The sequence below is a fragment of the Semicossyphus pulcher genome, unplaced genomic scaffold (genome assembly GCF_022749685.1).
Source record: "Semicossyphus pulcher isolate SPU_LCO1_2020_fin unplaced genomic scaffold, fSemPul1.0.p SCAF_3, whole genome shotgun sequence".
Classification (NCBI taxonomy): Eukaryota; Metazoa; Chordata; class Actinopteri; order Labriformes; family Labridae; genus Semicossyphus; species Semicossyphus pulcher.
In genome coordinates this window covers 27676180-27703817 of record NW_027211704.1, presented here as the reverse complement: position 1 = coordinate 27703817, position 27638 = coordinate 27676180, and the positions used below count along the sequence as shown (strand labels likewise).

Genomic DNA, 27638 nt, shown 5'->3' with positions numbered 1-27638 from the left:
CTTCACTTTAAGGGAGAAGTTATGTCGTCCATCTTTTTATACAGTCTATGATTAGAACTATTATAATTTAAAGAAGTTTGCCAGCCTTTCTGTGATATTGGAATTTACAAGCTTTCTTTCTCGCTATTTGAGAAAATGAACTGACTGATTTCAAATGACTGACTTTCCATTTTATCTAGCTTGGGCTTATTATTTAGTTAATTGGATTAAAAAAGCAGATGGAAAACTTGAGGAAGCAAAAGCTGATACTGAAGGCTGAGATTCTCAGCAGTCGAGGGGACACTGGTCTTTTCATGATGAGAGCAGTCAGCCAAAGTCAGTAACTGAGAACACTCAAACACTTCTGCAGCGCCAGAGCAAGGCCCTTAGAGCCCATAAGCACTCTTTGAGCTACAACAGGATGGAGCTGCCATTATGGCCACACAAACAGAGGGAAGCCTTATGAACTTTGCACAAATGCTTAGTGCTCCGGGGCTGGACAGCTCTGGAAGCCCAGGGAGATGGGTAGGTACCGGGGCGGGTTGCCAGTTCCGAAAAGCTTAGTGTTGATGCACTCAGGCCAGACAAACCTGACATTGTCCTGGGCACTGCCCCGGGGAAAGCCTCTTCCCCTTTCTCCTGCTTCTCCGACTCATTCACAATTCCAGTCCAGTTGATTCACGGATTTGGACATGACTTACAGAGGCAAGAAGGCAAACATTTATTCACACTTTGAACCAATTGTTTAAATGACACAAAGGAAGTCAGAGAGAAAGTGTAAGCAGGCCTGCAACTCAATAAACTCTCATAAAGTCAACTTGCTTATTTTTTGCTCTCTGTATGCTTTACTTGACATGTCATTTGAAACATTTCCCACCCTGATAATGTTTTGAGCACACTCTGTCTTCACTTGGGTAGGACTCGTTCAGAAATGTCATTTAAAATTAGATAATCCAGTGAGCAGAGAATGTTAACAACATCTCTAATTTATGACACATCTCTTATTTCCCTCAAGCAGCAATCACTAAATGTTATCAGACCACTGCAAGATGAAGGTCTGCAGCCGTATCATATCAGTGAAACTAAAATAATGCTCTCTTGACCTAATGCCCCTCCTTGTGCACAACCAGGCCGAATGCAAGAAAGGCACAAACAACGGCAGGCCCATTGAATACTAAAGCCATGTTACTCCCCTACTGTGAGCTTTGAGAGCAGAGAAAGACAAATGCAGGTGGTTACTCACTTAGTTAATGGTCTTACAAAAAACCTCCAAGTGTTTCCTGAGCAGGCACTCACTTGATACCCAAAAATTTCCCTCAACCTGTCAAGATAAGATTAATGTGAATACTCAAAAGGGAATTTAAAAAAATGAGTTAAGGTAGAGCCATCAATATCCCTGAAGGACAACAGCTTGCTGAGGTGGCACAAAGACTGATTCACACTTCTTCCATCTTTTGGCAAATATGCTGGCTACACACAGTGTGGGGTTTTTAATTGAACTTTGGGCACACGGCCCATTTCACCAAAAGTCGTCTGTTGCTCAGTCTGTCAAAAACGGTCAATAAGCCTCTAACCTGGCACTCGCTGATAGAAGCAGGGCAACCTGCCTTTGGCTGATACCATTTGCTCTGTTTTCTGAGCTTTGAATCAATATGGAAACCACTGCATTTCTCTGTATGGTTTTCTTATAAGTTGCCATGGTAACACGTGACCCTATCTTCATATTGATCTCTTAGGCATTGATGAAAAGTTGTCCTGGGTTGATGCATTGTGGAGCTGTTAACTGCAGCATGCTATAAGCATGTTAATACATTTATTTCAGGTTACAGTTTGAGAATTTCATTCTCTATTTGAACTCAGCAAGAACCTGTGTGATATTGCCAGAGTTGTGACTGGTACTTTTTATGATCAGTGACTGCAAATGAAAAACAGACAGAATTCCAGCAATGAAATTGCCCACATGTGCATTTCTCCATTATCCGTGGCACTTTAACAGCCTCCTCAATTATTTCCAGATCCTCGTGACAGCTGATTTATTCAGTGCTGCATACTACAGATAACCAGATCAAACGACACATTAACAGCAGAGGGGGGTTGTACACATTTTGTGGTGAATCTGAAGTATACAAAGTATTTCATTTGTCATAGAAGTGTAGCTTAAAACAGGTCTGCAAGTTAGGCTTAAAGAGTTCCAGGTCTTTCAAGACAAAAACCAGCAGTACACTCATAGGAGAGTGTGAAAGCAGGGTTGACTGCAGGACATGGAGAGCAAAGGAGAGAGACTCTACCAGACTGTCATCCAGCACTCTCAGCCAGACTGCCGGCCATCAGAGCCTCACAGATGGTGCGCTCAGCGATCATGCCAGTGATCAGGGGATCTCTTCTCCTGATTAGCACACCTACCGAACACAATGTTCACAACAACGTCTGCTCCGTCTCTGGCTGTATAACACCTTACAGTAAGCACACGACTTTCACAATCAGCCAAAATAAGCAAATGCTCTCTCCCTGACTAGACTGCACAAAACCTCGTGAAATATTCTGAATTTAATGAGAGTTTCTAATATTGTGTCAGTAAGCATGTTGACAGAATTCAAGTTGAAAAAGTTGTCAAAAGTACAGTTAAGAAATGGTATGTGGTAATGCCCAAATCTCAAGTTTGTTTTTTCTATTTCTATCTATCTAAGTGATGATAGTATAAGCAGCATTATGCCATTTAAAATGTCCACATTAAACAATTATTCACTGTGATATGTGATTACATGTTGAAGCAAAATTGTGTAGCCCCAATAAATTGAAACTTGAAATTAACTTAGATATGTCAACCTATGCCTAGACAACATGAAAGAAGAAACAGTGGATCTGAACCTAGACAAAAGCAGACTGACTCTTATGCTTTCTTATCCTCTCCTCTGTAAACAAGTTCAGATGAAGTGTCCACTTGGACCTCATTTTAATCATGTTTCCACAAAGAATCAATCACCTATTTCCCCCCAAGTCTCTTTTAGCAATGGAAAAATCCTCAGCTATAGCTGTTTAGAGTGTGTACACAGCTGATGGAGAATATAGAGGCAAACATGAGCCTGAAAATGAATTCATTAAGATAAATGCAGTGTCTCTTAGTAAAATGTGTAGGCATGGTAACAAGGCTTGGCTCTGCTTTGAGATACACCCTGGACACACAGCCTTCAAAATGGTTGGAGGGATCAGCATGCACACACTGGCACAAACACATTTTGCGCAAACATACTCATACATGCAGAGACCTGCTCACACAAATGTAAACTCTTGCCAGATTCAAATCACTTTCTCCAGAGAGGGTGCTCAGTGTTAATATGACTGAGAGGTCCTGCAGGCAGGAAGCTAAATGAGAAGATAATCTCCATCAGCAGCCCACCTGTCAGAGACAAGGGTTTATCAGGAAACACTCAAGGCACTAGCAGCGTGTTCTCCGCAATAATATTGTGCCAACAAGTATAATTAATTATTTCTGGAAAACAACCAGTTCTTTTTCCACCTATGCCTTTTCATAATAAGCAGTAAGGAGCTAATAGCCTTTTCAGGAGTGTCCTGCAGGCCACCTCTTCACACACACACTTGGGGGTCAGACCTTTAGGAGCACTGAAGCAGAGTAAGCCTGTCGCACTACACAGTTAATCCTGCAGTGGAAAATGTCGGAGGGATCCGTCTCACATGGACGCACAGCAAGAGATGAGGAGGCGGACCAATATTTGAGACAAATTAAAGATGTGTGGGTGGGAGGCTGGGTCTGTGTGTGTGTTTGTGTGTGTGTGTGTGTGGAGGGTTGGGGCTGTGGGGGCTGTGGGGGGTGAGGCCTTTTCTCTGTGTGTGTTTTTACACAGACATGCTCGTCAATAGGTTGGCTGCCCAACTTTCAAGCTTCATCCTGTAGGCTATTCACTGAGCACACAAAAAGAACACTGGCAGGTCTACTTCAGTGATTGTGTGCGTGTGTGTGTGTGTGTGTGTGTGGGCTGACAATATTGTCCAGATGTTAATTTGCCTTGGCAACATTGAGAAATGTTACATTTTTTAACAATTACCTTAAAATGTGTTGTTTTCGGAGAACGTACAATACAACCACATTGCTGTGTTGTCTTTGCCTCTGACCATAAGGCATGTAGTGGTGGGAAACCCATAGCCCTGTTATTCTCAGAGCCTCTCGTGATAGCCAATTAGCTGATGTCAGGTGTAGCAGCCCACAGGCACAATCCTAAACTACACCAGGAACTGTACTAACATATATTTAAATATCCCTCCTGGCTTCCCTTGATGGATTGTGCTTGTCAGTGATTAGTTATGTTTTAATGCTCAATAAAGTATGCTTCAGGAAAATAAAGAACATTTTAGAATTCCCATGCCTTAGTGCAGTAATGGCTTATAAAATCAATATTAACTATTTGCTGTGTCCGCAGGGGCCTGTCGAGGAAGTGCAAAAACATGACATTTGCCTAAACCTCATGAACATAGGGATAGTCTAATAAATTACAGACACCCTGAGAAATTTATGGATAAGCACAAAGCAGCACCTGGTGACCTGGGGCAAAACAGGTAGCCTACAGTTTGTTAAGCATAAATGTACCCAAATAGTGAAGTGTAATGGTATAACTGTTGAACAAGTGATAAGGAAGGAAATGTAAGTATGCTGAAATATCTACCCAGCATCAAACCACTACGGCAGAAGTGCGGTGTCTCAACAAATCAAGAGCTTAAAGCTCTTAGTGTTTCTAAGACCTATTGCCACTTGAAAGGATGCTGGAACATATTAAACAAATGCCTGCTTCAAACTGAAACACAAGGCACACCCAGAAAGTTATCTTTTCACAACTTCAAAGGACACATGGGGCATTAAAAATCCAGTGAAAGGGGCTTTTGGAGTTGGTGCCTTTGTCAGGCTAACATCAAAAGCTCTGCCTGAAGACAGAATGTAGCTTTGTGTTGTCCGTGTGTGGGTGGAGGTCCGCTATTAGTTGACAAAAAGTCACATAGAGGAGAACTGAGTTTTTTCTCTCTCTTAAATTCAGTTCCAGTATAACAGTAACAATATTTGGGGGGAAAAATTGAGGTATTTTCTGATGCTAGCAGTAAATGGGGTCCTCTTTCAACAAGGACAGGTCTGAATATTGTTCACGAAAAGAAAAGACTGACAACAATAAAGGAACATGCAAAAAAAAAAGAATAATAAAATACAAACAAATAAACCACTGTATTGTTTTAATTAAAAAAGAAACCATTTATCCAATGTTAGAGCGCTGAGATCAGGAGTAGAACAGTAATCAAAGAAATCCTTATCAGAAAATTTTTTTGCATGCTCCTCAATATGAAATTAAGTGAAATTAGCATTCTGTTTGCACATCAGCTTTCGCAGCATATCTATGCTGCATGCCACAGCTCAATAACTAACAGCACAGTGAGCTCTGGAGGAGACGATAATAGCATCCCTCTGTAGGCCAATCAATACAAATTGAGTTCAGATTATGAATGGTGTCTCTGGCTCCAGTTTCTATTTATTAAACATTCATTTTGTTTAAGTATGTGACAATTTAGATCACACAAAAATTAAGCCTTGCTCTGGTAAGGCCAGGAAAGGCCAGGTCATTCGTTTTTAATGTTACATCATCACGCATACAGTAAGGGGTTTGACCTTCAGGAGGTTGAGGGGTAAAAGCTCTACATCTCAAAAGAACAAAGAGGGAGCTAATTCAATAATCAAAAGCTAAGTGGAGAGAGGTGCTGAGTAAAGATTTAAATACTTTTGCAGCAACAGCATTTGGCTACTATGCTGCAGTCCATCATCTTCAGTGGGATTTAATCCAATTTTCTTAATCATAAAATCGAACCCACGACAGGACAGAGTGAGGAAGGAAATGGAGATAAAAATCATTAAGTTGGCAGGCTATCCAGATCTATAGACTCGGCCTTGGAAAAGAAAGGTGTGTTGTACTCATACATGGTACTTTAAACGCTGGTGCAATATAGAGATATTTTGTGGTTTGGACCGCGTCCCAGTAGATAGTAAGCCGGGCATGCATTTGACCGCGTGGTAGCTCCATGTGGTGGCTGAATAATCAGGTGAGCTGATGATTAAACACAGCGTTGAGAGCTAAATGGCCATCCAAAGGCAAACAAGACAAAAATGAGCTGTTCCCTCTGCATTGTATAACTTTGGGACAATGATAACAAAGGTGGGTCATCAAAGAGGATGTAGCATTGACTAAGTTCTGAGAAGCTGTTATCGTACTTGTACAACAGCAACGTATTTAGTAATGCATAATGCTTCTTTCAAACCCAATTGTTCTCAAAAGACTTCTTTGAACAGCAGCTGTTTGACATGGTATTGACTGTACTCTTCTGACTTACTTTCAGTGTTTATGACTCATCATTCTTAGTGTTATAAAACATATTAAATAGTGGTTTTCCCCCATACTGAGTTCAGATTCAATACTCAGTTTTCCCCAAAATTTTAAGCAAACTCACTGAAAAGCTGAAAGCTTTGGATTCTAAAACTAAATATAATAGAGTTCACAGCATAGCCAACGGGTATGAATGTGACAACTGGTTTACAGTTGGGCACTTTACGTAGCAGCCTCTGCCATCAGTGTATGAATGTGTGTGTGAATGGGTGAATGTGATATGTAGTGTAAAAGCAGCTTTGAGTGGTCGCAAAGACTAGAAAAGCGCTATATAAGTACAGTCCATTTACAATTTACAGTTAAGAGAAAACTTTGATGTACTTGTCTGATCAATCAAACTGGTCAATACAAGATTGAACGTGTGCCACAGGTTGACCAGAATGTCGCTCAAGAAATACCTTTGAAGCAGTTGACATGATATCAATGGGAAAGGGCCCGGAGGCTGGAGAAAAGTGCCTTCCAGCACCAATGCAGATAAGGAATAATTACTTTCCAAAGCAATCACTAAACCCTGCCTGCCCTTCATTTGTTTGCTTGCAGAGAGTTTCTCCAATACAGAGCCTTGTGTTGAAATTTACATGTGGGAAAACATAGTTACCGGAATTCAATATTTCCCACTGGAATGGCCTACACTTCCAATGACAGCACATGTTTTAACCGCAACTTTATTGCATAATTTTTCCCTCAAACACTGTCCACAAAGTCTATGTGACCGCTCTGATGTGTGGGCTGATTTAGTAACAAAACCATGCAATGCCGTTAACTTAAAATAGATATTCTAAATGTCACAATCCAAGCTTGGTTCTAAACAGCGGTTTCAGTGACTCTGGTAAATAGGAAAAAAATAAAACCTCAATGTTCGTTGTGACTTAACAGGCTTGTGTACATCTTCTGAAAGGGAAAATAGGAGATTCGGAAGCCCCGTTCCCCAGGATACAAGCGGCCTTGTTGTCATATTTGTCATGTTCTGTAATGTGTCTGGCTTTTTCATGCAGACTGCAGCCGCAGCTACCATTAGGAAGGACCATGCCATGTCGTGACATGGGAACCCTTAAAAACGTGTTAAGAGCCGGAGGCATTAGCATTTTGGACGCGACTGAATAGAGGCATTTGTTCCTCTTCCTGTGCCTCCCTGAAAGACTCTATTAAAGGGAGGTTTAGGAATTGCTCTGTTTTGGATATTGAAGTTCGGGCAGCATAGAAAGATCATTTAAGAAGAGATTTTCATAGAAAACATTTGATTTTTATTTATTTTACTTTATTTGATTTTACACAATTCTTCATTTTTATAATTATTTGTGTGTAATGAAAACATGAAATGCTATTGATACATTTAAAAAGATATTTAGTAAAAAAGTTTTTCTAGTTTAGTTTTCTTTTTCTTTATAAAAAAACAATGTGTTGTTGCAAACAACAAGTTTCAAATATTGATACAGATTAAAGTACTGCATGTTTAATGTTGTTTGCCCGGAAGACTATTGTGTGACAAATAGAACAAGTCAATAAGAGCTTCACTTATGAAGCTTTCCTAGCTGTGACAGAGGATGAAGTAGAACACATGCAAATGAAAATGTATGCGCCTTTAACATAGTCACACTCTTCTTTTTTTCACATACCAACAGATTTAAGTGCTTTACAGATTCCACCTTGTTGCTTTTTAAAAACCTAGTGATGGACTGAGCAGAAATCCTCTCTGCTGTCGGCTACATTAAGGCAGGCTCTGATTGATCTCTTATTCTAGCTCACGCTGTGGTCACAGCAGGATCTGTGGTCAGTCCGAGGCAAACGTTTCACTGTTTGACATCCAAGCTTTAATCTCAACGCCTTTTACAGTTTACGTGTTACATTTAGAATGACTACTTAATCTGTAATGCTTATTCCTCAGGTCTAACGATCAACAATGACTGGTACTACTCTCAAATTTGATCCTCATCAGTTGTCTGCAGTGGCAAAGCTTAGCTACTTATTCAAAATGGAATACAGAATTGATCAAAATTAAAGTAAACCGGATATGACATACATCTCTAACAAGAAAATATGAACAAGCATGTCAATATATTTAGTTTTGGAGATGTGTTGCCCATAGGGATGTAACGGTATCTCGCTAGACAGTTTAAAATTGGTACACATAATAACATGACAGACGATTCAAATCGGTGGAATGAAAAATTAATCGCGCTACCATTTCTAAACAGCAGAGGGCGCTATATGCCTTTGACTTCTCCTGTTTGCCATAATTGCGTCTCTTGCATCTGTAGCGGAATAAAGGCATGCAGACATGACGTCAGGAGGTGAAGATTTTGCAGTTGAGGATACACTGCCAGTGTTCTTGTTTTCTTCCTATAAGATCGCGACCTGCTGCGATAAACCAGTGGACAATCTGTTTCTCTAGTACTCGCGTATGAGTCATGAGTCATAGGGAAGGTAAGGAAGAGAGAAAGAGACGTCCTCTTATATGTCCTTCCTGTGAATGTTTTGATTGAGGTGCATTCTCTCATGGTAATAAGGACATTATTATGCCGCTGTTAAAATGATTTTGTTCAGCTGGTTGGTGCTGATGTTATTTTGCACTCAGTTTTAGATCATTTCGATATGCTACGATATTAACATTTGAGCCTACACTCGTGGCTCACCTTTTGTGAGAACAAACTAGGGCTGCACCTAATGATTATTTTTTTATCGATTAATCTAGCGATAATTTTTTTATCGATTAATCTAACGATTATTTTTTCAATTAGTCGATTAATCTACTTACTTATTGATTATTCTAAAGATTATTTTTTTAAGATTACTTTTTCTCCACGTCATTGTGTGACAATATTAATAATGCTAAAAGTAATACTAATTAATAATAATAATATCAATAATAATAATAGACTATTTGTCAGATGCCTGATCAGAAAAAAACTCAACCTCAAATTGAAAAGGATTGCTATGACACATAGATTAATTTAATCACAGTATGTCATAGCAACCGTTTCCCTGAACTGGAGAATCAGTATTTTTACTTTTATTACTTACTAGAGTAGGGTGAGCTAATTAAACAACAGAACAAAGTACATCAAATCAACAGTTTTTGAGAAGGTACTACAAAGGCCAACTTTTTACCCTTCCCTCAATTAAAAGATGGAGTTTGAGCATCTAAACGCATCTCTCCTCTCCTCTCAGTTGTACCACTGAAGTGCGCATTAAGTGAGTGGTCGAGCAAGTACGAAAGAGAGAGAGGGAGAGTGACAGTAAATACGAGCAGAGCAGAGAGAAAGCACAACTTTTGTCGTGCTCCAGCTCTTAACTCAGCCCTCTTGTTTTTGCGACGCATCGACCCACATTATACAAATCCACACATTTTCCTTATATGTTCAATACATTCATTTGATTTGATTTAAAATATAAGAAAGTATATTCAACATTTGTTTGATAAAAGACTCATATTCAGAATTTGAATTCAATCTCAGCATCGTGACTCGCGGTCGAGGTGAAATAAGGACAGATTTAAAACTGGAGCAAATTTAAAAAATGATGGCATACTTACATAAAAACATATAACATCTGAATCATCCTAATTTAGTATTACTTAATCATCCTAAGTAATACTTAGGATGATTTATTTTCACACATAACTAATGCTGAAAAGGCTGTTGGCTGTTATGTTGTAACATCAGCCACAGTTTGCTGATGACATGCTGCTGTAGGTGTATTGTCTCATTTCTTGTTCCAAATGTTTCTCTTTTACTGGTAGTTTATTTTTGCTGATCTAGCTCTGTTGCTCTCGTTTGAATGGCAAACCTAATGTAGCTCCTGTTATAGTGCGTACCCACTGAACACAATGCTGGAATACCTAGCAATACACACCAGGCAAGCGGCACAATTTTTTCACACATATTTTCCCTCATTATGTCATAATCCTGCATTTAAAGAAAATGGTGAAATACTATTTAGTAAATAAACATTTCGGGGCGTTGGTCTGAGTGAAAAGACTCCTCAATTCACACCAATAAGTGACCAGCAAGGATGGTTGGACACAAGTGTAGGCGAATTGGTCGAGTGCAGTGGGTCCACACTGTTAGCAGTATTCTTGCAGCACCAATGTGCAACCAAAATGGCTTCTCCAGGGAGCCCTGACTGGGTGTACCACCCTCTGGGCCATATGGAGGATTGATCTCCTACAATCAGTATTGATTGGGTAGGACAGAGTCAGCCATTGGGCTAATCATCATCAATGACCCCCTATCCACCAGAATTACTTTAGATAAAGAAGTTAAATCATACATTATGCACTATCAGGGTTAAAGTTAAGCCCACCAAAACTACTTTTCTGCATCCAATAAATATTTGAGGCCATAACACAACATATAGTTCTGCCATGGCATTCATTAATCAGCCTGTTCAGTGGCAAGGACAACAGGGAACCACATAGATTTAATTCTATCTATACAGTGAATTTGATCGCAAGCTCTCACACTGTTAAATTACTCTGAAAGCTTATTGATCTGTGTGGATTTGGAGGAATATTGTGCCTAACAAGGAAAAAGGGCAAACACAATGACTGCAGGTCTTCAGTTAAGAGTTCATTTGGATGGCTGCAAATCTTTACTACCACTACAAAAAACAGAAAGAGGGTAAACTATATCCGCCTTTCCATGTAATTGGAAAAAGATGGCCATGTAAAGCTTTTCACCATGACTGAAGAAATAAACCAACTTGATTAATGTGCCTTGTCATGGCCTTGTATTGATTTTCAAATATTGCATCAACATTTTCTTGAGAAATAGCTGTGATAAATCTTTATTTTCCAGGAATATGCATTCAGACATTTAATACCCCACCTTTTGAAATGAAATGTTTTTGCTTTGAAGATGCTTCTATGGCTATTTGAAATCTTCAATGCAATTAGGGGTTCAGGGATAGCACACCCAAAGCAATCAATTTTACCAGGCCCATCCCCCAGTTTTGCACTGCCACTGCTGTTTTTCTCCCCTCCCCGCTCCAACTCCCTAACATTTAAATGAGAAAAAAAACACCATCTTCTCCAGCCTTTAAATGAAGATAAATAAGGACAAACTCCCCAATTAGCTGGCTTTGATGATTTAAGGGCTGTTGAAAGAGGATGTCACCACTAATGCACTCGTGGTGACGCTTTGGTACAAGGGTTTTGTAGGGCCTGCATCCTGCTTGAAAGCAGGAACAAGACCATGAATTCATCTCTCTTGAATTAATTCATGTGTTCACACTCTCAAGTCTCAGATGAGCCTTCTGAATGTGCCGAGGCAGCAGAACGGGGACAGCCATTAGTGTCCACAGCCGTACAGTCCTAATGATGATGGCTGTAGACTTGCTGTGCTCTGCATTCTGGGCAACAGAGCTCCTGGCTCTGGCCAGACAAGGAGGGATTTTCCAACATGATCTTCTGAAGATAGTAGCCTTGTTACATTTACAAGACAAGGACCAAATGGCTCTGAACAATATCCCTTTTTATGCACTGTAGAACGTATAGCAATGATCTAAGTTGTGTTTTTTTTTTTTCAGTTTCCCCTCTTTCATGTGAATTTCTACTGAGCTTACTTGGAAAACAAGAGACATAAGGTTAAGGACCTATAAAACAAAGATTAAGTACAAATTAGACAAATCAAAGCAGCAGACTCTGGTGTCATTTTAACTGGCTGCTGTTTACTGACAAAGCTTTTCCCTCCGTTTAATGGACCCACCTCCCGTGTTAACACTGCAGCAGACATGCAGACATGCAGACATGCAGACTCATAAATCCGTCACTGTGTGTGTGTTTGTTGGAGGGGAGGGGGGGTATACAGTTTTGGTAATGCTTTTAACACTTCATGAGCAAAACTGGTTCCTTTTTGGTGCCAGTGTGGGGTCTTTTCAGGCTGAGCAATATAATGGAATCCCCCTCCTAGAGCTGCGCTTATGGCTGTCTGATCAGCATTGGCCCTCATTTCACAATTCACAGGGCAGAGACAGACAGACGTGACTCCACTAGCAATGCACACACTCCTAGCAACAGTAAGCTCCTCCAGCTACATACAATATGAATAACCTCACAGTCCAGTACAGGTGAATTTGACTAAGTGTTTCAATTACAGGTGTATTACCATCTGTGTTATATAACCATGTATGCCCAACACTACTGTAGGCAGTATACAGTACAGCATTTGTTACTGGTGAATTGGTACATTGAGAAAATGTAGAGAGTGAAAACAGCAACATATTTGAATAATATGTCTTAAGATAATGCAATTTTATTACACAGACGTGTGTGAAACGCGATCACATCCCTACAACATGCTACAGTACATTACATCTCCTTGACGTAGTGGCTCATAATACCACTGCTGTGATTGCTAGAAAATCCTCCTCTCTTCACTGTGATAATAACATGCCTCTTTCAACTTACAAACTGAACATCAGTCTCCTGTTGTGAAGTCAAGAAGAACTCCCACAAAAGCTGCAGAGGACTCATTGTTTTTTGTTGTATTTGAATAGTTCTTTAAACTCTGTTGGTGTAGCAAATTACAGAAAGGATGCTATTTACTTCATAGACTAGGGCAACTGAAGCTTTGGGTTGCTTAACAGGGCTGAAAAATAAGGGTTGTCTAAATGGAAAGAAAAGTGTCTGTTGCAGAATCTGCATGAAGTTTCTTTGAGAGCCAGCAAAGAATGTCCATGTCCACTGGAAGGAATGCTGTTTGTTCTATTATAAACAAGGCAAACGTCTGCCAGAAGACTGCCCTTCATAAAAAAGGCACAATGCACAGGGTTAATAGAATTGCTTCGGCACACTTTCGACCCCAGCTGAAATCCCCCCCACACTGCAGGTGGTAAAGAAAAAGAGAGGCTCAAGTATTAAAGAGGCCTCCGTGTGTTAGTAATGACATTCAACACGGGACAACAGAGGAAGACCTGACTGTAACCTTCACACTCTCCACACCTCTTCTACTGGTGAAACACAGGAGGAAGTGAAGCCATCTGTAACATTGGTCTGGCTACAAACGGGGAACAAGGGACTGTTCCCAGCAGAGAGATATGATCCAAATGTTTCAACAGCAGGTGAGTTACACCACACAGCAGAGCCAAGGGGCCTATACAGCACCAGTTTAACCAGAAGACACCAATATACACCAATGGGGGACTTTCCTCAGGGCGTATTGGCCAGTGCTTCGCCCACTTTGCACTCTGAAAAGGATAATCACCAATCCATGACACAGGCTGCAAACGGTGGCTCAGCTGGGGCAAGTAGCTGTTAGAAAGGGATTACTGAGGTGTAAAATGGTTTAAAAACAGGAGGTATTAATTTGTTGTATATAGTGAAGGAAAAGCGCATGTGAGTTTATCAGCTGTCAGAAAACTGACAGACCTCAAGGCTAATGGTGTCAATTATACGTGCTTTCTGAGGTGATCTTGGCGAACATCCCATGTCAAACTGTCATCCCATGAGCACCATGGCCCCATAAATTATCATGACCCCTGTAGGGCTGGCAGTCTCTTGTTCCGACTATTTTTGTAGGTTGGATAAATCACGGAGGTGACATCAACGTGACTTGAATGAGCGTCAGATTAATACATGTGTTTTTGAAGGGAAAACATACACTTCACACACGTTATACTCCCCTTTTACTGACCCCTTAAGCTACAGGGAATATCGAGGCCCATTTTAGCACAGGAGCACATGTGTTAAGATGTGTAAGAATGTGTTAGAAATCTTGTCAGTATACATTACAAGTCAGCAAGTCTCAATAAATTGTCATAAGAGCCTCATAATGTAGCAGTAGAGCCCTGTTAGGCTTTGATATTTACAATGGTTATATTTTAAAAGTCATCCAAAAACGGGCCACCATTCTGCATTTTTTTATCTCCAATTTGAAGATTTTTTTTTACTTTTCTCCTATTAATTCATGAGAAAAGCCATAACGCATGACTGACTAGAATTAAATCCGCAGTTATGAGAGATTTTGTTAGTCACAAGTTGTCTGTGGCTGGTGTGTGGCTATAGCACACTGTGAAACAAAGTTACACTGCTCTTTCACTGAATAATAACACTGCCCATGTTATCATTCTTGTGGCAGAAGCAAGAGAATTAGAGGTAAAGCTGCCACATAACTGTCACTCTCTCAAGAAAATAAATCACGGCAGCATGAAGTCAATTTAAATGCAAATGTAAATGTTTAAGACAACAAACTGCCTACAGTATGTTATCGCAAGAAGTTGTGGTGCTGAAGTTAAAGACCACCCTGTCTTCTTTGCCAGGAAGATGACACATTGCCTCGGGCTTGTGACACACCCAAGGAAACCGGAAAGGTCAGCAGAAGCCAAAGACAAATCAGCACCCATGCAGACGAAAAAAGCCTGTGTTACATGTCACATGAAGACTGACTGGAGCATTTCAAGGCTGAAGCCCCAGATATAAAAGTAGGATTTGTCGAGGATCACCTCTATTGATCTGTTTTTCTTTCTCAAAGTCATTGCTTCAAGCATTTAAGCATTTTCAAATTGGCAAAGGCTCTCACGCTGAAATGTTGCAGGCTTTGTTCAAATACAGACTGAAGAAACTGTGCTCAAAAAAATTCTCTGTAACCTGAGCCTGAACTACTTCAGATTGTAATGAACGAGAACAAGAATTAAAACAGATTATGGGAATAAAGATGTCTGCAGTTGTGAAGTAACAAGAGGCTATCAAAATGCTCTTAGAATAAAAATTATAACCTAATGCAAGTATAACCTTGCATGAGAGAAATCTACATTGATCAATGCATGTAGACAAGTTAAAATATTTTATCACTGAGATGCAGGGCACTATTTGTTTTCTATTAAGTAATTTTCTGTCCTAATATCAACAGGACTAATCTGAAACAAACATCTGCTGCTGTTTCCCAACGTATAAGCAATTCTGCTCTGCAAAAACATGTTGTTCACATGAAGATATACAAAGTTTTCTCAGTCCTCGGATCACTGCCAATAGGAAGACCTTCCGGCTGCATTTCTGTAAAAGAACAAATCATGGATAGAGGCAATTTAAGAAATACCTTTAAAAATAAAGAACTTTCGGTCACTCTAACCATGAAACTAAACAGTTCATCATTGGGATCTATTTCATACTGTACTATAAACAAACAACGGTGTACACAACTTTTACATATAATATCAAAGTGAAAATATACCTACTTAATTATCCTCTGAAATAGGAGTCCCAAGCTGCTAAGTTACGGTGTTTGCCTGCAATTTTCTAAATGGAAAATAATTCCAATTATAGCGGTTGCTAACATGGTTGCCATTTCATAATTAGCACTACACATAGAATTAGCCTTCCTCTTGGAATTGTATTCTGGACAGCCTGCATTACAATGATTAGCTAGTGCAATTTAACCGTAATTACCACTATACCACTGGCCTCTTGTGTGTTCAAATTAGTCAATTTGTGACTAAAATGCTTTGGAATTTAGCACTGAACTATTTCCTTTTAACCTCAACACCATAACAGCCTTACTTAACGAGAATGAAACCTTAAGACTGGTCTCATTTGCAGCTAAAGTCATCCCCTGATACTCATTAGAACTCCGCTGTAAACCGCAGAAAATGTTATAAGGTGAGATCGTTTGCAATCCAATATGAGACCATAAAACATGTTGCACAAGAAGTCTTGGTTTCTCCCCAAAAAATCTGGAGCTATAAAAATAATGAGGTCAAGAAGGTCTGAAGTTCATAGCTGGTGATTTGCGGGTCACACTTGTAAAAAGAGCAGAGCTCCCCCCAGCTGATGAATTCATTGGATTTGTACCAGCTTGGCAAGATTCTTCCCCTCAACATTTGCTCTCTCTGGGGGGCAATATGAGATACAGATATGCTGAGTTTTGGCTCTTTGTAGCGACCCTACAGCACACTACAAAAACTTTCACAAACTATCTCAACATAAAAAAAATGCTAAATGTTAAAACTGCAGTAACACACTCATAGACAGTATGAGGTAGCCAGGATGTGCAGTAGAAGACCAAGGCTGCAGATCCAGGCTATTTCCTTTCAATAATGTCTATATGACGGGCTCCAATCAGTTTGTCCCCATTACGACAAAATGATACGGTCATTTGTTGTCTGCACACTCTCAAGCTATGATCAAACCTAATTGACAAATTGGGACAGATCAATACAACTGCAACAGAAAAACAGGATTGAGCTTGCTCGTGTGTTAGCCCACTTAACAAATTGACCACTCAGCAGCATATCCTCTTTGTTTCATGATTCTAATCATGCTTGATCTGCTCTCTAATCTTCATTTGGAGGATAGTGCAGTGCTTGACTCAGGGGCTCACTGGGCCAGTAAACAGACTCTTACTATGCAAAGCAGACACCGGACTAGCATGTTTACGCCAAATCAACATACATGGAGCTGCACTGGCTTGGGGCTCCCAGCAATCCAGTTACAGGACACAACATAGACCAACACAGTTTAATAAGGTCCCAGAGGAAGCCTGTGGACATAGAGCACTGCTGCCCTCACTATACCCGGTCACACTGACATATTACTCGCCTACAGAGAGATCTACTGCTACAGTACTTAAGGGACACATTGTCCCATACACATGATCAAGAACAAGTCTGTACAATACCATGTGACATTTTTGACTCAGGTATTTTTTCACAACATGCAAAGAGGATTTTAGTTTGAAATCTTTAAACTGTATGTTTAACATTGTTTTGTTCCTCAAATGACAACTGAGTACAGAGACACAAGGATGAAATGTTTTATGTTTTATGACTATATTAAAGCACTTTCTTTGATTAAAAAAAGTTAAATGTTTACTTGCATTAAATCCATTCCACCTCCCTGTGTTTTATAAAGAAGTCGGAACGTAACAGAGGCGTAACAATCCCACCTTGAACTGGCAGTGTAAAAAGCCCTTAAAAAGCCCTTAAGAGTCTGTGAGGACGAGCCAGAGTTTTGACCCCACTGATGATGAATGTGCACGCAGGAAGTTTCTGCACCCTTGTTGGATGCACCAACGAGGCTAAGGGAAGTCTGCACAACATTTAACAGTTAACTTAACCTGCACAAACGCCGGATCAGCGGCTAAATTAAAAATTACCGTCCATGCTGGCAATTATTATCCAACCAGGAAAGCAATCATGGCTTCTGCCCTGCAGGCCAAAATTGTTGTTTGTTTTGTCAGCGGGAAAAAAATGTTTGCTGCCATTGGCTGAAAGATTACACTCCATTTAAACAGTTGTCCTGGCCCTTGGTATTACACGTTGAGGTGTGCATCAGCGCACTGAAACCGAGTGGACCCAGCTCAGCAGAGGAGAAACACTGCTTACAAAATTGCCAAAGAGGGAGTCCCGTTAAACAAATTAAAATTCCAGATCACACTAACGAAGTATACTGTGTCTGTCATTATGCCTACGACATTGCCTGCTCCTAGTTGATTTGTGTGATATTAGACACCCCTGGAAAAAGACTGGCCATAAAATTATCTACACAATACAAAATATTTAATCATCAGGTGAATACTTTAACTTCAGGCCTTTCCATAATGGATGGCTGTCAACCAAACAGCCGACTAGTCACTTAATACAGCCAGCTTCTTTTTGTATTGTTTTGTATTCTAATAAAATAGTTTGGACTAACAAGTTACATCTCACTTTCCCTGTACATTTTAAAAGCACTGGCCTCAGCTTCAAATCAACATGAAAGATGCCTGTCTGTCTGTCAACCCTGCCCCTGCATACTGTGTGTGAGTATTGGGAGGCGGGGGCACTCAGTTGAGAAGAGAGCGGATTGGGCAGAAAGCAGACTTCAGAGTTCGACACATTATTAGCAAAATGATTGAAGATAAGAAGAAGAAGCATTGCATTTTACTGCACAGAGAGAGGTCATTGTCAGTACGGGCTGCTTCAGAAAACACTGGAAAGTAACGTGATGCCTGCACAGTAAGCATTAAAAGTTTTCCCAACACCCCAAGCAGACGTTGGCTTAATGAATGAACAAATACAGCAGAGCCATGTCTAAGTTACATTACAAATAGTAGGCAGTACTGTAACCTACCACTTTTTACTGATTTAAACATAAATTGCAACATGGTGGTCTTCTCCTCCTCTGAGCCAGTGGTTAGAAACAAAGCATCACTCTACACTCATATAAATACTGATGTGAGAGAGCAGGGACAATATTTGCGCACTGTAAAAGTCCCAAATCACGACCTGATCGGAACTACGAAGGCATTTAATTCACTGAGTCACAGATATGCGAGAACAGGAACACTGTACATGGCCCGCGAGTGCATGCAGCTGGTGCATGTGCACAACACATACAGTGAACTTCTATTGGGAGAGAGGGCAGGGACGGCTGTTAGAGTGGCAGTTCAAAAACCTCTTATTGATAAGTAAGAAGACAGTCTAAGCATATGACAGCTTAACAGACTACAACTGTTTCAATTTGTTTCTATATGTTGTCATGTATTAAAAGATCCAAACTGTAACACTGTAAGTGGGCTGTTGATCATTGTAAGTTACTTCATTAAACAGCATTTGTTTGTCCGAAACTCAATAGCTGTTCACAGACTGGGTGGGCACAGAGTGGGCATAAACGTACAAGAGGCCTTATTCTACTTTACAAGAAGTTTACAATTGGGTTAGCAAATTCACTAAAATATGTCAGAATAAATATCAGTTTGTACAGAAGTCACCGAATTTGTGCTTTTACAGCCAAAATGTTCTGCCCTTCAAACCGCTTCTGCTATATAACACAATAAGCCAAATTTCTCAAATATATAAAAAATTACTTTTCAATTCGAGAAAAAAAATTATAATGGACCTCTTTCGATTTCACCATGACAAAAGAAAGAAGTCATGGGAATGTTGACGAAGATCATTTCCTTGCTGTTAGAAACCAACCTTTAAACAGTGGTGGTACAGAAAAAGATAAAGTACTTTTCGGTTTTATCAAACTTAAAATGAACAGATTATATTGTTTAATTAAAGCATGTGGTATTGAGAAGTATCAAGAGTTTTCCGAACCCCAGTGACTATTTATTCATTTTTGGTGGCATCTCATCAAGAGGACCTAACGCTCTGGTTGCTGGTCACTTGAAAGAGTTTTGAGGTTTTCGACTGCTTACTTGACACAAACTGGGGCACGTGAAACTGATTTAATTCCCTCAAATGAAATGATAAATAGTACCAAAGTCAGAGCACCATAGTAAGAGGGTTCCCTTCTGTCCCAGTCTGTCCTCTATGTCCCCTGCCTGTCACATGTGTCCTCCCTCATCCTCTGTGCCCTTCACCTCCATGTCCCAGGGGTCCCCTTGCAACGTTATCCATGCAGCCACACACAATACCCTTCATGGGACACAAAGCCAAAGATACCACACTCCTCTGTTCCATTCTCTACATTTGTCACTTTTATTTCTATGTTCTTTGTTCGCCTTACCTCTGTATGCATGACTTATCCCAAATTGAGACCGCAATTGAAATGGAAATCACCCCTGAATCCCAGTGACTTAAGGGCAATAACTTCTTACTCTTTGAGGCATAACTGTCAGTTTTGCTGTCCCTCTGAGAATCTAATGGTGGTGTTGCCCTTTTCCTCAAGGTTTTCAACATAAGCATTGGATTTAAAAGATATATGCTGTAATTCAATAGCTAAATCTGAGGGGGAATGCAGGAATCAGGACAATACAATTGCAAAATGAGTTTGAAGCTGACAGCAATGCAGTTACATTAGAATACTTGTCATAAAGAATCCTCTTACGGCCTCTCTATTGGTTATGCCTTTCATGTAAGCATAATCCAAATTGATTAATTTAACATATAAAATACTATTTTCAAGCTATTGGTGGCGGGATAATGGTACACATCACAGACTTTGTACTGAATAGAGAATGAGAAATTCCCATGAAAAAATGATCAAAATCCGCCTGGAGGAAAGGAAAATAAATGTTGCATAAATGTTGATGCTCGGCCATGACAATAACAAGTTTTTTCTGAATAATGAAATGTAAACACAAGACACTGTGAAAGACATGAATGCTTTCGAGTCCTGTTGCTGGCAGCAAATCACAATATGTCTGAGTAAAATGTTCCAGCTTTGGGAAAACAGCCTTTGTGCATCAGAAAAAAGATAATTTCATGCCAAACTATACCTTCAGGCAGGGATGTGTGCATAGCTCATTGCCAGTGTTGACAACTGACCTCTCATCCCCTCCTGCTGGGATAAGAAGCACTGAACATATGAGATAACACTGGCTTTACTGCAGGTTTGTCCTTCAGTATTAACTTTACTGATTAATTGTGTGTGCGGCACAAGAGGCCATTGATCATGTTCACCCAACAGCCACAGTGATGCAGTGGCCTGTTAAATAAGAAATAAACATGGATTCTCATGATCAACACCTCTTATCTGTGTATCTCCTCTCCTCCTCCATCCCCCATCTGAGGCTGCATGGAGGGAATCATTTTCAACACTCCTCTACCTCTCCTCTGAACTGGTCGCAAGTATCATAAAATATCTGGTGAATAAATATGCACATTTTCTGAGAGCAGGCAAGCAGATGAATATTTCATGTAACCAAACATTTCCTGAAGATACTGGCTAGAATGTGTCTTTCCGACTGTCATCTGTGACAAACATGAAAGAGGAAGGTTCAGGTATGGCGATACTGCAGCACTCTCAACTCTGCCTGCAGCACAAGGAGCATGAGTCGTCACTGTAATTGCTTGTAGCGCTCTGGTGCCTGAGCTGAACCTCAATTAGGACCTGGGTACTTGCTAGGCTCTAGACCTTTACGCATGTCTGCCAGTCTCTCAGGGAAATACCATCTAATAGCTCAACCCAGTCTGGTATCTCTACAGTGTTTGTCATCATCAGCTTACAGCTGTAAGATTCCTATAGTTCACTTTTTTGCATCACCGCCAGAAGCAAAACCTGATAAGAAGATAACCAGGCAGCTAACATGGACAATTTGTCAGATACAGCAAATTATGCTCATTGTTGTTTCTAATCTGTAATAGCCATCTGATACTCCAAAAAAACGGAGATGCCCCTTTACAGACTGTGCACAGACATGATAAAGACTTTGGAGGGGTTTTAATTAACAAATTGACAGAAACAATTAATAAGAAAATATTAAACCTTGTACATCAAACAAGGAGAATATATGTTCCACTCTTCCCTGGCCAAACGTGCACTCACATGTAACTGAGACGAGACCTAAGCCACTCTGAATCTTGATACATCTTTCAGTATGCTAGGGATGCAATGGATCACTGAACTCATGGTCGTGACTTGAACACAGTTTTGAGTCATGGATCAGATAACTGTATTTGATCAGCAAAAAAAGGAGATTAGGAGATTATAACTTTGCTTCACATGTTACAATACCTTCACAGTTTTGTCCACCAACCTTCTCCATTATCATTATATTAGTAATCCAATACATGCAACAAAGGCAAACTTTCTAAAGTCAAAGTAAGCCCTTCCTCCCTGGCGTAACATGCGAGTGGTGGTTCAGTAAGGTACAGAGAAAAAGGACAGGGGGGAGCAGCGTTAGCGAGAGCAAAGTATGGAATCAGATAAATAAAACACTTTTTGCCCATTGTTTTACAGCAGTTATGCTCTTAAGGACAAATAACCACACCACTGCACAGGCCTGTGGGAGAGTGGGGGATCAAGTTTGAATCCATGGGAAACCACTCAGCTCTTGGTTTGTGCGTAGCTCAGCCCCAGCCTCGGTCATAGCGAAACAGCCAAAGTCATGTGGTAGCTAAATGTTTTTGCAGCTTGCAGCTTAAACTGCATTTCACACAATGGTAACAGTTTTGTAATTAATTAGTGGTTCACATGTGTGCCATAATCTGTATTAAAAGGAAATACATTTATACAAGTTAGACAAAATCACAGCCTTTCTCATTTCTATCTTGAATGCACTTCCTGCCTTTAAATGCCTGTTGGGCTGTCAATACTGTCAATTCTGACAGTCAATAGTGCTAAAGCCATTAAAAAAACAGTTCTACAATAAAATGTTCAACCCAAGGCTGGCAAGGGAGTAGTAGAGAGAACCACAGCAAGCTACCTTTAGATCATATAACTAGGGTGTTTCATGGCTATCACAAATAAACACAGCCACACCTCAGAACTGCGGGAAGCAATGCAACTGAAGCACACACTTGTCCATTAAGGGCACTCTGCCCCGTGTGTGCTCAGCCCAGACCTCAGCAAAACGACCCACACACCTGCCGCTCTTTACATGCACAACAGAGAGAGCAAGATCACAAGAGACAGACGAAGACAGCTATGTGGTCATTGCTGTTATTTAGTCCCAATCTCACACCCTGTGCGCTGTTGGATGGGGGCTCCAAACCAATGGCCAAAGGTTGATGCCCTGAAATGCCCTGAACACAGCAAAATACTGATTAAAAAGATGTAGGCTATAGCTATGTTCCTTTTGACACCATGGAACAAGGCTACAAGAATATTTTGATTAAACTGATCGTTACAAATATTTTGATCAATGCTTGATGCACTTTCACACATAAATAAAAAAACCCACTGTTTTTACTTCAACCTCATGCTGCATTCCTGGTTTCACTGCAGTTAGTTGTGATTGTCAGGTGGTTGAACAAGTTAGTTGCTTTGCTGTGCGGCACTGACATAAGTCTCACACACTTACTTCAAAACAATGGATGATAATCCTTTTGAAGGACTAGCCTTCTGTTGCAGACATTTGATTTTTTTTGTTTGTTTTGATGTTTCTGAGAGAAACTCTAAGAGGAACACGTCTGTCAGTCCTGAAAGATATCACTTTCTCCTGCTGAGATTTCTTTGATTTTTTTCCCCCTTTGTTTAAGGTTGGATGGTGTCTAAAGTCATGTAAGCCCCTCGAAGCTATTTGTTGATTTGTTGTATTGGGCCATATAGAAGTGACTTGACTAAACAATTACTGTTACCATAACTTCTGTTTCTCAACATATAAGAAGACATCTGTTTGTGGCTCAGTATGAGTCTGTCTGCAGCTACAAAGGGTGTTCTGTTTTCTGCATTTTGTAATCTAAATGATTAAAGGGATGAAAAAGGTCCATGAAATGCGTCAGGTCAGAGCTGCATATTAAGTAGTGAGAAGGCTGGCTGCTGACATGGACCGGCTGGGAGATGGTCGACACTTTGCTTGTCCAATTACTGGCTCTCGCTCAAATTGTTTGGTGAGAAGCATTCGACCTACTTCTGGACACAAAGCACCACTGCCCTGAATACAGAGAGGCTTGGGACCACGTGTGATGACAAGTGCCATTAAAGGCTCTTGTCTTTGGCCTAAAAATTAAATTCAGTCAACCTACCTGATATTTGATAATTTTGGCTGTCAACACTGGAGATCATATGTGCTTATGGTCTGAACTGATGGGATGAGCAGAGGACAACATAAATAGGATCTGCTCTTCTTGAAGAGCAGCTTGAGATGATTACAATCACTAATAGCGGTCTGACCTTCAGAATGTCTTTGTGTTTAACATTAAACAGCAGCAGGTACAGCCATAGGAGCAATGGCACTTGTAGTGAAAGCGCATACTGCAATCTTCATTTTTCTGAAAATATACCTTTGCCTGTTTGAGACAATATAGGCCAAGCTGATTTTGTTGTGAGCAATACAAAAGACGCATCAAAAGGAATAATTATGGGTAAACTATGAACCATTTCTGTGTTTCCTGGGATTCCCTCAAAGGCATTTCTGTAATGACACACTACACAAACAACACTAAGGAAACCAGCATTTGAATTTGCAGCACACAACGTGTGAAAAATTAGCATAGCTCGTAAATATTCATATTGAGGGAATCACTGTGTTAACATGATAAATATCTGGTCTATAAATGAACCACGTCAAGCACACTGGCATAATGCACAACTGTTCCATCCACATCCCCATCAATTACCAGAGCTTTAAGTAACAATGACAAAACCAATCTTTCACTTTAAACGTCATTATAATGTGATTTTAATGTAAATATTTGAAGCTTCACCAGTCATTTTAATCTTGTTTCATGCTTGTTTCACACTTGTGCAACAAGTAAAGGAGAATGTCTTAAATGTGCCAAAGGCTTTAAGAGAGAAGAGGTAGTTGATCAGTGAAAACATTCTAAAATGCATTGTTAGTGCTTTGGTCAGAGGGTTCAGCTGCTTGAGAAGGAAAATCTTAGATAAATATCAAAATTCTCTTTCTTATTCTCCGCTGATATGCAGTGTGTGCAATTACATTATGCAATTAATTTCTGCACATAAAACATTGCTGTAGTTAACTCATCAGCAGGGCCTCTACAAATATATCAGTTTATGCAGTTTAGTTTTTTTCCTTAATATAACTATTGCTGTGCCTGTCACATCACAGGCCAAAAAAAATGTATTGCCAACAGAGAATGAGATAATGCTATTCACCACACCGGATGACAAGTCATGATTCAGTTCTGCGGTTCAGTATTCAGTATGAGAGTCAGTGATAAGCAGGATGAGATCATTACTGTGTGATGGGCAGTGTAGTGGTAAATAAGGATAGCACAGAAATTTCTAGTCAGAGATATATCAGGCATCACAGACACTCATAAAGCTAAGGGAAAATTAAGTATCTGGTCAGAATGAGTCATACTTATCATCTCTACTACCCCTGCAAAATGTTAATTTAAAGCGGGCTGAAAGCTTCATGATCATATTTTATGCAGGGTAGGTAAACCTGGTTAAACTGGGTTAGACCTCCACCGATTAATCTAGCACATGACTGTTAATGACTTATTTTAAGTCCCGTTATTACTCCACTCATAAATAAATAACATTAAAACAGCAGTCGTGACTAATGACAACCACCTGCCACGCAAAGTAGCATAAGCTCGGTCCGTGCAGGTGCCTGCTGAAATCAACGTTACCAACTGAGAGCTTCGTGTTCAAAGCTAGCTAATATTTGTAAGAAGTGCAATAACTAACAACATTTAACAGGGAGAAAATGTGAAAATAAATATTCCTAATGTTAAAGCGTTCATAAATCCACGGAAATTCTGAAAACTCACCTTCAGGTGCAACTCATGTCGTGGCAGCCGTTCACAAAGTTGAATTTTCTCCACCGCTGGAAAAGGGCAGAGGGAGGTTTGGCTGGTAACGTAACGCCGCTTTGCCTTGCAGTTGGTCTGAACCGGAGTAAGCTACCTCCCTCCTCCCTTGGATGCTACTATCGCTCCCCCCGCCTCTACAAGAAAAGTAATAGCGGTTTTTTCCTCCACCACAAAGACAGACTCAAAGAAAAGAAGGGACCCTATCGCAGTCAATAGGTTTTACAAAACCCCATGGCAACGCAGAAAAACCGTGAGCAACTTCCACACGTTGTGACCGGGTTAAAGCGCTCCCCAGCCCCCAAAACAGTGACAGCGACATTATTCCCAAGCTTCAGAATGAGCAGGTTTAAATGGGGGGAGGAGGAGGAAAGTGGAGTACTAAACTACTCCGCTAGTGAGGATACAGATGAATGAAGGGAAGAAAACATTTTAAACTCTCTGTGCAGTTGATTACGTTTGTTTTCATGTAGTAAACTTGAGACACTTGATGTTCATTATCTAGCCTACTAGGCTACTTAGCCTTTAGGATATTCTGTTTTATCCCTATTAGTTATTATTTTGTTTATTAGCTTTGATTTCAGTTAAGTATTTAATATTCTTTCTATTTAACGTTTAGATTAAATTCAAAGTATTTTTTCCAACTCTAAAGTGGACATGTTGTCCATAAAGGTGCATTCTACACACTACTGTATATTCTGCCATTGGCCACTGGGAGCAGCCTACTAGCCATTTAACTATTGCTGTTGGTGACTGAGCGACTATTAGCCTAGATGATACGAAATGCCTTTGTCACCTTAAAATGCTGTGATATGAGAAGGGTGACATATCTGGTTCAGTTAAATAGATGTGACAAAGATCTTTAAGGCTGGAAAAATAAACTTAACACAAAGGACCCAAATATTAGAAGAAACATAAAGAAAATAAGTAAGTAAATAGATTAAATTAAAAAGCCTGTGTCATTAACATATCTTTATGTACCACAGTTTATTTATACTTATCAGGCGGCATTACATATAATCTGACATTGATCAATGATATAAGCTCAGCTGGTCTATCAGATAGTCACTTCCACATTAATAACTTTTAAGGCCATTGGGTAATTTATGGTAGGGCCATCACTTTTTAACCAAAGTGTATGAACCATAATGACGATTCCAAATTAAGAAAATGAATGCCTATGAGCACAGCAGACCATAATTTGACTTGTGACAGTTGGCTCTCCGAAAATCAGCTTTACCTCATGCCCTTTTCACTTTATTAATGTTGCGCTATTTGCTATGAAAATGGAGGGCAACAGCAAGTCAAGTCATCCTTAGTAGACAGTGGCCCAATGCCTTACCCTCACGCTTGCCAAACAAGCTTGCTTTGTGTACATTTATTATGGGGCCGTATACTATGGGCAAGTCCAAAAGGTAGTCTGCTTATATGTGAACGAGTGGAAAGGCCACAAATTGGCTTTAAGAAGCCTGCATCAGAGCCCACATGGATTTGAAGCTTTTATAGTGGGACAGCCCTAAACCCTCACATACTAAGACACAACTTCCCTGAGAGTATGTGAGTCTGTGAATGTGGAGATTGGATTTGGGCCAGTAATGATGCCTAAGTATCTGAGAAGGAGTGAGTGAAAGTATTCTGTGTTCTGTTCTGCATGGACGATCAATCTAACAATGTTATATACATTATTATAACACTGAAAATTTCAGAAAAATCTGGAGTGCACAGAAGTTTAAACAACGAGTCATGAAAGTGCTCTTTGGTGGGAAATTCAAAAGGTGAAAAAAACAAGGCACTGTTCTGGGGGAAAAAAGAGCCTTCATTCAATTGGCCATTTCATTATAAAAATGCCAAGATAGCTTTTTTTTCACTGTTTTGCTAAAAAATTATAGGTTCAAAAAATGACTATGATGTTTACTCAAGACCTTTCTGAGGTGTCACAAAAACTGAATATTTCAACCTCCTGAGATGTGTATATTTAGTTCTAAATGTCTATTTTTTTCTCAAATGTACTTATTTTCTTTTTTAGTAATGCTTCCTTTATTTTGATATATATTTTATGTCTTTTATATTTAATATGTTTCACTTCTTACATGGAATTTCACACAATTGTGGGTTTAGATTTTTGTTGCGATCAGTGCATTG

At 39.9% G+C, this 27638-nt stretch overlaps 1 protein-coding gene across 1 annotated transcript in view; it reads right to left on the bottom strand.

Annotated features, from left to right (window-relative positions):
• chl1b (cell adhesion molecule L1-like b) overlaps positions 1-25506 on the bottom strand; it is a 63706-nt gene extending 38200 nt beyond the window's left edge. Inside the window, exon 1 of the mRNA XM_069677940.1 lies at positions 25458-25506. The gene's annotated coding sequence lies outside the window, so the exon portion shown is untranslated. The remainder of the gene's footprint in view (positions 1-25457) is intronic.
• Positions 25507-27638: the final 2132 nt, after the last annotated feature.